The sequence below is a fragment of the Sceloporus undulatus genome, chromosome 2 (assembly GCF_019175285.1).
Source record: "Sceloporus undulatus isolate JIND9_A2432 ecotype Alabama chromosome 2, SceUnd_v1.1, whole genome shotgun sequence".
Lineage (NCBI taxonomy): Eukaryota > Metazoa > Chordata > Lepidosauria > Squamata > Phrynosomatidae > Sceloporus > Sceloporus undulatus.
In genome coordinates this window covers 188,406,631-188,418,101 of record NC_056523.1, presented here as the reverse complement: position 1 = coordinate 188,418,101, position 11,471 = coordinate 188,406,631, and the positions used below count along the sequence as shown (strand labels likewise).

The window sequence follows — 11,471 nt, the reverse complement described above, 5'->3', positions numbered from 1 at the left end:
GGCTGGAGGGCCCTCAGGGTCTCTCCCAGCTCTAGGATTTTGTGGAAATACAACATGTGAGCTCTCTCTGTATCAATAACCAATAAGTAAATGAGGGGACAGTGCATTGTTATAACTGTCTGGTATGTTACGTTTCCAAATCAATTATATAATATCAAAAACAAGGGGGGTTGAGCCTTAAAAACAGCGAGGCAGGGGCTAAAACGAGAGCCTTCGCTCAGGCCTTGGAAGGGCGACTGTGCTAATGCCTTCCCTCACAGTCTCTCTTTACAACGAAATCAAACTTCGCGAGAGTTCAAGCTAAATCTCGCGAGAGTACGCCAGCGGAAGTCCCAAAACTGCTGAACAATCCACTCGACACCTCCCCCTCAGCATGAGTTGAAGTCACACGAGACTTCGCTACGAGCTCGGCGCGCGACGCCCCACAGCACACAACTGAGTTGCTTGAGTCTTCCGCATGACGTCATCCTCGGCTCTCGCGAGATTGCCGAACCCTGCGCTCGCCGTTTAGACTTGGGGGCTCGCAAAGTCTCGCGAGAGTTTTTCCTTCCGCGTCAGTATGCGAACTCGTCTCTTCCAACCGTCATGGAAGAGCTTTTAAAAAAAATCAAGTAATTTCGAATTATGGGCAACGGCACGATCTCCCTGATCAGTGGTTGTGAATCTTTAGGGAAAAAACGATAGTCATGATTTGAACCTTTCTCATTTCCCCCATCCCATTCCCACGTGAACCTTTCGCCTCAGTTCTCGCGCAAAGTATCGCGATACCTGGCGCGGAGGCAGTAAGTGACGAGAGACTTCACTTCCTCCTCACAGCTGCCCTTGTTTTCCCGCCTCGCCACCCACCCCAGAAGTGACGTCACCCAAACTTCGCGAGAGGTCTCGCTTTCATGGGTCCGTGTTAATCTCGCGGGAAGTAGGAGCGATATCTCGCGAGAGCGCGCCGCCGCCGCCGGACCTTCCCTTGCATATTCTCGGCGGGGTCTTCTCACCCCTCCATCTCCACACACTCACAGTCACACACAGGGAGACAGACCTTCCCAGTTCTCGCGTGGTTTCCCGACGCCTTCCCCATAGCCGGCGGTGAGTTCTCGCGCGACCTGGGCAGGGGCTGAGACTTAGGGGGCTGCTGTTAAGATGGCGGCGGGAGGCGGCAGTAGCAGCACCAGCGACGGGGCTCAGTACTGAAACCCTCCTCGGCGTCTTAGGCATAGAAGGTAGGGCCGTAGGAGCCTGGTAGGGCGGCGGGGGAAAGGGAGGAGTGGGGCTTGTGGGGCGCCTGGGAGGGGAGCCAGGGGCCAGGAGCGGGGGATGCTCGCTCCGTGTGGAGCCCAGGCGGGACAATGGGGCCTGGCCTCCCCCCGGGAGCACAGACGGGGCCTGGCCTCGAAGGGAGCTCGGCCTCGTCCGTTTCCTGCCCTCCTCGAGGCCTCCCCGCAGAGCCAGGCACGTGAGCCCCGTCCCCGCCCGCCCGCCCTCCTTCCCCCTCGCCTCCTTTCCTTTGGGTAGACGGCGCAATACTCCCCCCGCCCCGCTGTTGTAGAATTTCTCCCCCTCCACTGTAGCATTATTTCTGCTGCATCGCACCCTCCCGGCCACCCACCATCTCACGTTAGAAGCTCCTCTTTTTTAAGGTGCGAGGAGTCATAGAAGGGCCCCCTCAAGGGTCCACCCAGCCCAACCCCCTTCTGCTAGGCAGAATCAAAGCACCCCCTACAGAGGGCCATCCAGCCTCTGTGTAAAGGCCTCCAAGGAAGGAGACTCCACGCTTCGTCATGGAAGCCAAAGAGGATGAAAGCTGAGGCTGTTGTACTCTGGCCACACACATCAGGAGGAAGAGGAAACACGCGATCAGAGGATGTGACTTAAGGCACACCCATCACCACTCATAGAATCATAGAGTTGGAAGAGACCCCCAGAAGGGCCCTGATCCAGCCCAACCCCATTCTGCCATGCAGGAACTCTCAGTCAGAGCACCCCCATTGACAGATGGCCACCCAGCCTCTGCTTAAAGAGCTCTAAGGAAGGAGACTCCATTGCACTCCGAGGAAGGAGTGTGTTCCACTGTCAAACAGCCCTTACTGTCAGGAAGTTCCTCCTCATGTTCAGGTGGAATCTCTTTCCTGGAGCTTGCATCCATTGCTCTAGGTCCTAGTTTCTGGAGCAGCAGAAAACAAGCTTGCTCCCAATCCAGACTCTTGAACCACTCGTTAGAAAAGACAATTAAGGTTAGGAAAGGCTAAGGTTAGAAGAAAGAGAGGAGGACTCATTTAAGGACCTCACAGGCCTGGGTCTACAAGATCTAAGCAGAGCAGTGGAGGAGCCTTATCCGCACTACTCACTTATAACACTGCTATTCTACTTTAGCTGCTATGGTTTCCTCCTGTTGCATTCTGGGATTTGTAGTTTAGGAAGGGGCATTTAGAACGTTCAGCCAGGGAGCTCTTAGGCCTCACTGAACTACAAGCCTCAGAATGCAGCAAGATAGAGTCAGAGTAGTTAAAACAACCTAGCCCCATTTTAAGAATGTAATGCGATAAGGTCCTGAGGCACAACTTAGGTTAGAAAAGACAATAATGCTAGGAAAGATGGAGGGAAGTAGAAAAAGAGGAGGAGTATATACCAGATAAATAGACTCAGTTAGGGAGGCCACAGGCCTGGATCTATAGGACCTGAGCAACAGCACTGGAGGACACAACTGGTTAGAAAAGACAATAATGCTAGGAAAAGTGGAGGGAAGTAGAAAAAGAGGAAGGCCACATGCTAGAGGGATAGACTGTACTAGGGAGATTGCAGGCATGAATTTACAGCTCCTAAGCAGAGCAGTGCAGCATAGGGAGTCTTGGAGATGTCTCATCCACAGGGTTGTCATCGGTCAGAATCAACAATTCAATATATTTAAGCATCACTTTTCCCCTTTGGGCTCTACAGTGTAGGGAGAGAGGGATTTGTTAAACTACATATCATAAATAAAAGTGCAAAAGAGACAGTATAGATAAAATTGAGGCTGTTGTACTCTGGTCACATCGTTAGAAAAGATGATGCTCAGAAAGGTGGAAGGTAGAAGAAAGAGAGGAAGACCACATGCCAGATGGATAGACTCAATTAGGGAGGCCATGGGCCTGAATCTACAAGACTTAAGCAGAGCAATGGAGGATTTGGGAGCTTGGAGATGCCTCATCCACTGGGTTGCCATGAGTCTCCTCCTGAGGCCAAGTGGAGGGCAGTTCACAGAAACCACAAGCTTCATTTAGTCTGCCAGGGGACATGTAGCCCAGTTTGATTCATGGCCCGCTGAGCGTATTGGAAGCTCTTCCTCAGTGAGCTTGCATAGGATTGCAGGTTTAACATAAAGCCACTTCTGTATTTCCAGGCCTCCCCCCCCCCTTTTTTTTTTCTTTCCATATTCTACAAGGGGAAAGATGGTTTCTATTGTTTTTAAACACTTCACCTCCCAAATTTACAGCTATCTGCACTTCGTTCTCTGGGTACTGTATGTCTTTCCTACTTGAAATGAAGTTAAGACTCAATAAGTTTCAAGCCTTATCAACTTGTTTTTCTTATTGCCCATAATGGAAAAATTATAAGGAATATGAGCAACGTTTCCATATAAGCAGTGGAAACGATTGAATTACAAGAACAACAGTACACTTTACCAGATTAAATGTGTTGTACAGTGCTGTAATTGTACAAACTGCACTCTTCCTCCACATTCACTGGAGTTAGGGGCACAGGACCCCCGTGAATGTGGGAAAACCGCAAATACCAAAAACACGATGTTTTTACTTGAGTGAACATTTCTCTAGGAATCTCTAGATCCTCCAGTGCAACTCTGTGGTCAACATCTGCCAGACATGGACCATAGTATTGCCCTGGAGGAGCTACAAATGCCTAGTGGAGTGTTCTCTCCAGGAATCTCTAGGTCTTTCAGTGTGACTTTTGGTTAAAGTTGATCATAGAGTTGTGCTGGAGGACCTAGAGATTCCTAGAGAGAACATGTTAATAAAATCCGTGAATAATCAAATCAGCAAAAGTCAAAGCCGCAAATGTGGAGGGACAAGTGTATCCTACTTTCCTACTAAATATCTAGTAGAGCAGTTCACTTTGGTTTTGCCATGTGTTAAAGTGAGTGAAAGAAGTATTTTCCACAGAGAGTAGTAAGTAATGGACAGATTAAATCTTGCTGTAAACTATAATAACAAAACTGAATGTAACATGGCAGGGGAATTTTATGAAACTAGCTAATGTTTGGTCCTGTGTTACATCAGCTAGTAATGACATTATCAAGATCCTTAAGCATCTTCACATATTAGATATTTATGGCTCTATGCAGGTATAGTTAATGGAGTTATGTTTCTAGAAGGGTTTCACAGGTGGAGTTTCCTCACAAGCAAAGTTGGATGCATTATATATCTAGCAAGATAAAGCAATAAACAAAGGAAAGCCATAATTAACTTATTGACAATGTTTCTAAATGGTTTTTGGAGGCACAGAAAACATAGCAGTATTTATGACCAAAAACATGTTTCCTCAGAATGCACAGGCCGACATCTTAATCAAAAAAAGAAATCAAGTCATTTTGGAATATATAACACAATATTAAGCAAAATGTCATCTTAATTTCTTTAGAAATCTCAACACTTTGCTGCTATAGAAATAAAATCTGAAACAAAAAGAAGCTTTCTGTAGTCTTTGAAGTCTTCATTTTATAAATAGAGCTTATTGCATGCAAGAAATGAGAAAGCAATGTGCTGAGTTAGCATCATGCTTTTATTTGGTCAGAAGAATCTTGGCCTGTTCATTTTTGTATCTGATTGAATAAACAAAATCATTGTGCTGTTGAGTGAATAAGATAGCAAGATAAGCTCCCTATTAGTAAATTGAGCATCTCCTTCTAAGATACCCTGGTATCTCGAAGAAGCGTTCTAGTCAGGAGAGGCTGAATTAGCAAAGTCCAAAGTCAACCTTACTAAAGGCCTTTTCAGAAAAAAAAATCTGTCAATTCTTTTGAGCCCTGTATGAGTGAAGTCCAGTACTAACCTGTATGTTTTTGTTGCAGGCCCTAAAATAGTCTGACATAAGTGGATTAGATTGACTGAGAAACTAGGTGTTACCTTGGCTGACTAGGGTGCGGCAGAGGTGCCAGAAAAGTGACTTGGATAGCAGACCAGGCCAAGTATGGATTGGCTGTGATTCCAGGTTAGTAGTAAACCTTTTTATGTTAACTCCTGTTTAAATAGCTGTGGCTCACTGAAATGTTTTTCATCCAGAAGGCATCCTGTGAACTGAGGCAAACAGTACATGTACTTGTTACATCAGAACTGGTACTCTGTATTGATAAAGCATACATCTCTGAAATCTAATGCGGAGACCTGTCCACTGTGTAAATACTTCAGCTGTTTAAGAGGAACATGAGACCATGGAGGCAGCTTTTCTAAAATAGGTGTTATTTTTGTATTTCAAACTCAACAGAGATTCCTCTTCTTGAGTGAAAGCCTTGAGGACAAAATTCAGCATTTTACACTGGTAATTCACACCTCCCCGTTTGTGGAAATATTACATTAAGGCTCTTGAAAGCCACTTGTCAGTTTAGGTCCTCAAATGTTTGCATTCATGATATTTGGTTTTAGCTTACCCTCATTGTATTTTTAAATGGTTTTGCTCTTCTCTGTCATGGAGCTATGTAGAAAATACTGGACATGATAAGATAATAACAGCTTGCCTTCTACTCCCCATCTTTTCATTAACATTCCTACATGTTTTCTGTATTATGTCAGTGTGTTGACCTCTTGATATTTGACTGGAGGCCAGATGAGTGTTAAAGTGGTAATAGGTTAAGAACGTAATTGCCTCCCTAGCTTGGGCCCATTCCTCCAGTATTATTGTGAACAAAGAACGGCTAGAAGCTCACAAGATCCAGGAAGTGAAGGCCACCTCTTGTTTTGTCCCAGCACCTGTTCTTGAAAAATAAACTGCATTGGGAGTTTTAGTTCCATTATGGTTACCAGCACTGCCAATACTTGTTTCCCATGAAGTGTTTCTGTATAGACATGCATTTTCTCTTGATATTTTATGGTTTCCTAAATATATATACATATTGTAGTAATTAATTTTTTTGTGATACAGTGGGCACAAATAATAAATGTTTGTGTGGACTTTCTAATTATTCAAAACACTTTACATATTTGGCTAGTATTCTTACAGTGACTTTAAAAGGTAGGCAGATATTATCCCAGTATTGTTAAAGCTTAAAGTGCATAATTTTTAAATATTTGTGAGTTCATGACAGAGTGAAATCCAAACCGGAGACTTTCTGACTCATAGCTCAGTCTGTTTGCCACTTCATTATAGTAACAAAAATCCCATTTAATAAAGGGAGACATTTGTTAGTGTTTGTTCCTAAGTTGTCCTTAATAAAGCATGATTCTAGAGAGTGTGTCTGTTTGAACAACTCGTGTCTTCCCTTCATAACACCTTACAGCCTAGCATGTGCAATGAAATTCGTTTAAATAGGTATGCCTTAGTACCGTTGGATGAGGTCATGGTGCAGGATAAGACACTAAAGCCATTGGGTATCAAATTAGAGAGTGAGCAATAAGAAAATGATTAAGCCACTATTATTCTGAGTTGCATATTATCTTCTAGATCATTTGACCCTCTCTTCCCAATTTTTGCTTTTCCAGTCAAGAAGGGGATTGGTGGCATTTATGATCGGTCATGGATTATTCAGCAGTTTGAATGCTGGAATTGGAATTCATGGTTAAAAGCTTTATTTAGTTCTAGGGAAGATCAGAGGATGGAGTCTGGACTCCTGAGAAATAGTGTCTAATGTATCTGGGGTTTCCATCAAATTATTTAATTTGCTGCTATATATGTCCCATTAAGGATAAGCATGGAGGCGGACCAGTTTCTTTGCAGAATCCCTCAGTCCTGCTTCCACATTCATGTATAATCAGACTTGATATGTGACCTGAAGGCTTTCACAAGATTCTGGAATGTTTAGGTAGCAGACCCATGTAAATGCTTTATGCATCATGTTAAAGGTGGATTTCAAGTTCATTAAAATACAGGCTCAGTTTCTCTGTTTGTAATGAGTACTGTCTCAGGGACTCTGGAATTATTCATGTTCCTAAGTAAGGCCTGTTCCAGACTGCCAAAATAAAGCTGCTTTGGGTCTCTTTGGAGGTATGCTGTTTAAATGATGTGTGCACCCTAAGAATCCGGAAGCTGCACCAAAGCTGGACTCTAGTGCTTAGGAATGGAGTGTGGCTTTGGTGCGACCGCCGGACTCTTAGGACCCATGCATCATTTAAATGGCATACCTCCAAAGAGACCCGAAGCAGCTTTATTTTGGCAGTCTGGAACAGGCCTAAGTGTTGCAGCCTTATAAGCCAGACCACAAGTTTTCAGTTAGCCCAGCTATTTTCACCTATAGCTTTTATAAAATAAACCAAGGCATAAAAGAATTTACCTTTTAGAATGTAAAGCAAGTAGTGAGGCACATAAAAATCAGATTTTCTGCTCACCTGAAAGAGTTTCACAATCTTCACAGGTGACCAAATAAGTGCCTTTTGGCAGAAACCTTTCCCACACTTCTGCAGAAGAGCTGAAGTGACTAGAAGCTTGTTATAAGGCAGGGGTAGGCAATCTTTTTGAGCCGGGGGCCGGGTTGCTGTCCCTCAGACAACTGGGGGGCCGAAGCCAAAAAATAAAAAATTAAATAATTTTTTAAAAAATTAAATATAAAAATAAACCAGGACAAATGGAGGACAAAATTTTCAAATGGAAGACACTTTTTTAAAAAAAATGGAGGACACACGAAAAAAATGGCTGATTTTTTAAAAAATGTTAATATTAATGCATGTTTGTGAGGCGTCTATAGACAATTGCCCCCCCAAGGCCCTGGCGGCAATCGGCAGCAGGACCGGGCTGGGGCCGGTCCCAAGGCCTTGCCGGGCCGCAGGTTGCCTACCCCTGTTATAAGGTATGATCATTAGATTTCAGAAAGTCCCTCTTATCCTCTAAAATGCCATGCTTATTTGCCTTTGGGTGGAAAATATACGATGGCATACACCAAATATACTGTATTAATCTTTCCTCTTTTGTCATTTGGTACTCAGCCTTGTATAGTAGGAAAGGATCAAAGGGAGCAAATAGCATTTCATGCCTGACACTGTCCACAAGTATAAACATTGGCCTTTCTGTCACCCCAATAGAGGATATTAACTTTGTTTTCTTTGTGTATGTACTGGGTAGCTACTTTTATCCCAGGTGCTTACAAATTATATAAATGGCTGCTTGGTTGGATAGTTACAGTATCGCTGTCAAAGCCAGTTCTGCCCTCTGACTCTGAGACTCTTAATTTGATGTGTCATAATAGCTGACTTGCTAGAACCTGATATACTTGTTGACCAGCTTAAAACATCTGGCTGTTGAAGTGATTTCCAAACCCACAAACAAATAATCAGAGTAAAGAGTTCAGCTCAGTCTTCCTTTGAAGTTCTTTTCTAATAAGCCCATCTCTTTTCATTGTTACTAAATAATTTCAGGATGACCATTTGCCAGAATGTTCAAGAGCTATTTGGTGGTAGACTTTGTTTGAAGCTTAGAGGAAATAAGTTTAGGAACAAACTCAGTTTCCACTTCCTCCATCCTTTAAACCTTATTATGGCTTTGATATCTTGTCCTCTTCTAATTTGTCATCAGTCCTTATAAGCTGTTACCGGCTGAGTAACCTGGCCACATCCATGTTGTGGTAAACTTCTGATTGAAGTACTGCAATGTTTTGTATATATGAACACCACTTAAATTGTAGTTAATTCCAAATGCATCTTCTGGGTTACGAACTGATACAGTTATGAGCACATTTCACTGCTGGTTAAATAGTTGTACTGGCTCATAAGGTGCTACAGCATGCAATTTAAAGTGATACTAATCATTTAAAGCCCTGCATGCCTTGGGATTTGGATATCAGTAGACTTTGTCCTTGCTTTGATGTTTATCACACTATGCTCTTAAAGAGGTACTATTCCAGTGTGACTCCTCTAGCAGCCTCCTGTTGCATGCTGGGATTGGCAGTTTTAAGGAGCTGAACTTCTCTGCCTGAGAATTCTAAATACCCCTCCTTAAAACTGCCAATCCCAGCATGCAACAGGAGGCTGCTAGAGGAGTCACACTGGAATAGTACCTCTTTAAGAGCTCGTCTGATAAACACCTTTGAAATCATCTTTGGAAACCTTGCTCTTTATTATCCTAGATACAGTATAGGGGGATCGGTGAGAAGGCCATCTCAGTTGCAGTGTCCTACTTATAGAATCTTTCTTATGGAGACTGGCTTGTTGCCCAGGTTAATATCTGGTATCCTACAGAAACTTCATATTTTCCTAAATTGATGTTTCATGCTGATGCTCTTTTCATTTTGCTCTTCTATTTAAATCTTATATATCTGTTGTTCTTATATTTTGCAGGAAAAAACCCTGAAAATACTTACATATCCACACAACTGGCATACAGTCTGATTAAAAAGAACAGAAGGTCCCAGATTTTGCCCTTGTTCTTTCTGATTTTATTTTGGTGACCCATACACTTTTTATTTATCCCTGAATATTTTCTATCAGTTCCCTGTACGATCAGAATTTTTTAATATCTGCTCCCCAGGTTGTTTATTTTGACCCAGTATATAAAATCAGAGGGAACAGGAACAAAATCTGGAACTTCTCAATCAATCTGGATAGTGTATAGCAAAATCCGTAAAGCTGCATGTACTGCAAGAAATGCTTCCATGCACTGTCTTCAGCAATCTTGAATCCAACCGCACATAGATCCTTATGCTAAACTGTAGTAGCTTTTAGAACTTCTGTCTAGTAGTTACATGATTAGATTAATATGAAGAACTGAATTAATAAATGTTGGAAGCTGTGCCTTTGCTGTGATGAGAGATAGAGTGTAATTATATTTTTAGTTGAAACTTTTCTGTACGTATTCTTTCATTGCTGTGTCATGGACTGAATTAATGGCCTTAAGTAAAGTGTTCTGCTATTAATCTGTTCCACTTTCTATCATGTTTATTTTGCAGAGTTCTTTAGCGTATGTGTTCTATGCCTCTGTGCAGTATTTGATGTGCTAATCTTCTCTTTAAAATGCATAGAGAATGCAGGACTTCAGACACAACGTCTTTGTCAGGCTGCCAAATCTTTTTCGAAGGGAGGTGGCAGGGTTAAGAGGAGATCTCATTTAGTGTATGTTGAGATGACCTTCTGGAGTGCATAACATCAGAAGATAGCTGCTTATATGCTGAATCAGAGTTGTGTTCCAGGTAGCCCAATATTGACATCTCTAACCGGCAGTGAGTCTCCTGTGTTTCAGGGCAGCTCTTGTTTCTAGCCATACCTGGAGGTCCCTGCTATATTCCCTGGTGCTTTCCCACCAAGTATTAGGCCTGATCTTTTTTTAGCTTCCAAAATCAGACAAGAGTTGAGTATTTAGAGCAGTATCCAGAAGAACTGCAATCTTATATTTTTTTAATCAGAAGAAAGCCCATTGCATTCAGTGTGATTAGGTCTGGTGAGTGTGCATAGGATTGTAGTCTAATTTGCCAAGTAAACAGTTAATAGCGATAGGTGTTTTGAAGACTGCAGAGGCATTGCACCCTGTCCTTCCTGATTTGATACAGGGACAGCTTGCTAATTCTTGCGGTCATGTGTAGATTGTACATTTTGAACATAAACGCAATCCTGTTATTCATTGATTTAACACATAATTTATCCTATATCATTGTTCTTCTTGGATTTACTTCATGATCAAAGATTCAGGAAGGACTCATTCGTGCTTTCTACAAGTGCGTTGATGATGTTGTATGTATCCTTCGAGCCTGTGCAATGGATTTTTCTGGTGGAGCGCAGCGTGCACCCAACTGACCTCACCCTTTAAACCAGAGGTTTATCTGCTGAGGCCTTGACAAGCATGGACAGTGGCAGTGAGGTCCTCGGGTCGTAGGTTTGATTAGAGTTTCCTTCTCTTAGATGGTTGACCTTACAGGGTTAGACGAGCACCATCTGCCCAGGTTTGGGATTAGAATTTTTCTTCTCCTAGGATGGTTGCCATAAGGCTAGAGAGCCCATCCTGCCCTTTGGCGCTCTTGGTCAGACCCTTTGGTTGTGATCTGTGTGCATGGGAGGCCCTGTTAGTGGCTATTATACCATCGCCAGCATAGCTCACAACTTCATTAGGGTATGCAAGCCTCTCCCCCACACAGTCAGAGCATAGCTGGAGGGGAATAGGAGGCCGGAATATGACAGTTAAGGAGGCAGGAGTCTCTTCCTTCAGGCTAGCCCTGGTGGAGCTGGGTCTGCCTGATCACTCCCTCTCAGGCCGGAATATGACAGTTAAGGAGGCAGGAGTCTCTTCCTTCAGGCTAGCCCTGGTGGAGCTGGGTCTGCCTGATCACTCCCTCTCAGGCCGGAAGATGACAA

At 43.3% G+C, this 11,471-nt stretch overlaps 1 protein-coding gene across 8 annotated transcripts in view; it reads left to right on the top strand.

Moving 5' to 3' along the window:
* Positions 1-926: 926 nt before the first annotated feature.
* HUWE1 (HECT, UBA and WWE domain containing E3 ubiquitin protein ligase 1) overlaps positions 927-11,471 on the top strand; it is a 129,775-nt gene continuing 119,230 nt past the window's right edge. For 7 of the 8 annotated variants that reach the window (XM_042451569.1, XM_042451567.1, XM_042451570.1 and 4 more), the window contains exons 1-2: positions 927-1,083; positions 5,060-5,199. The gene's annotated coding sequence lies outside the window, so the exon portion shown is untranslated. The other variant, XM_042451566.1, reaches the window with a different exon arrangement.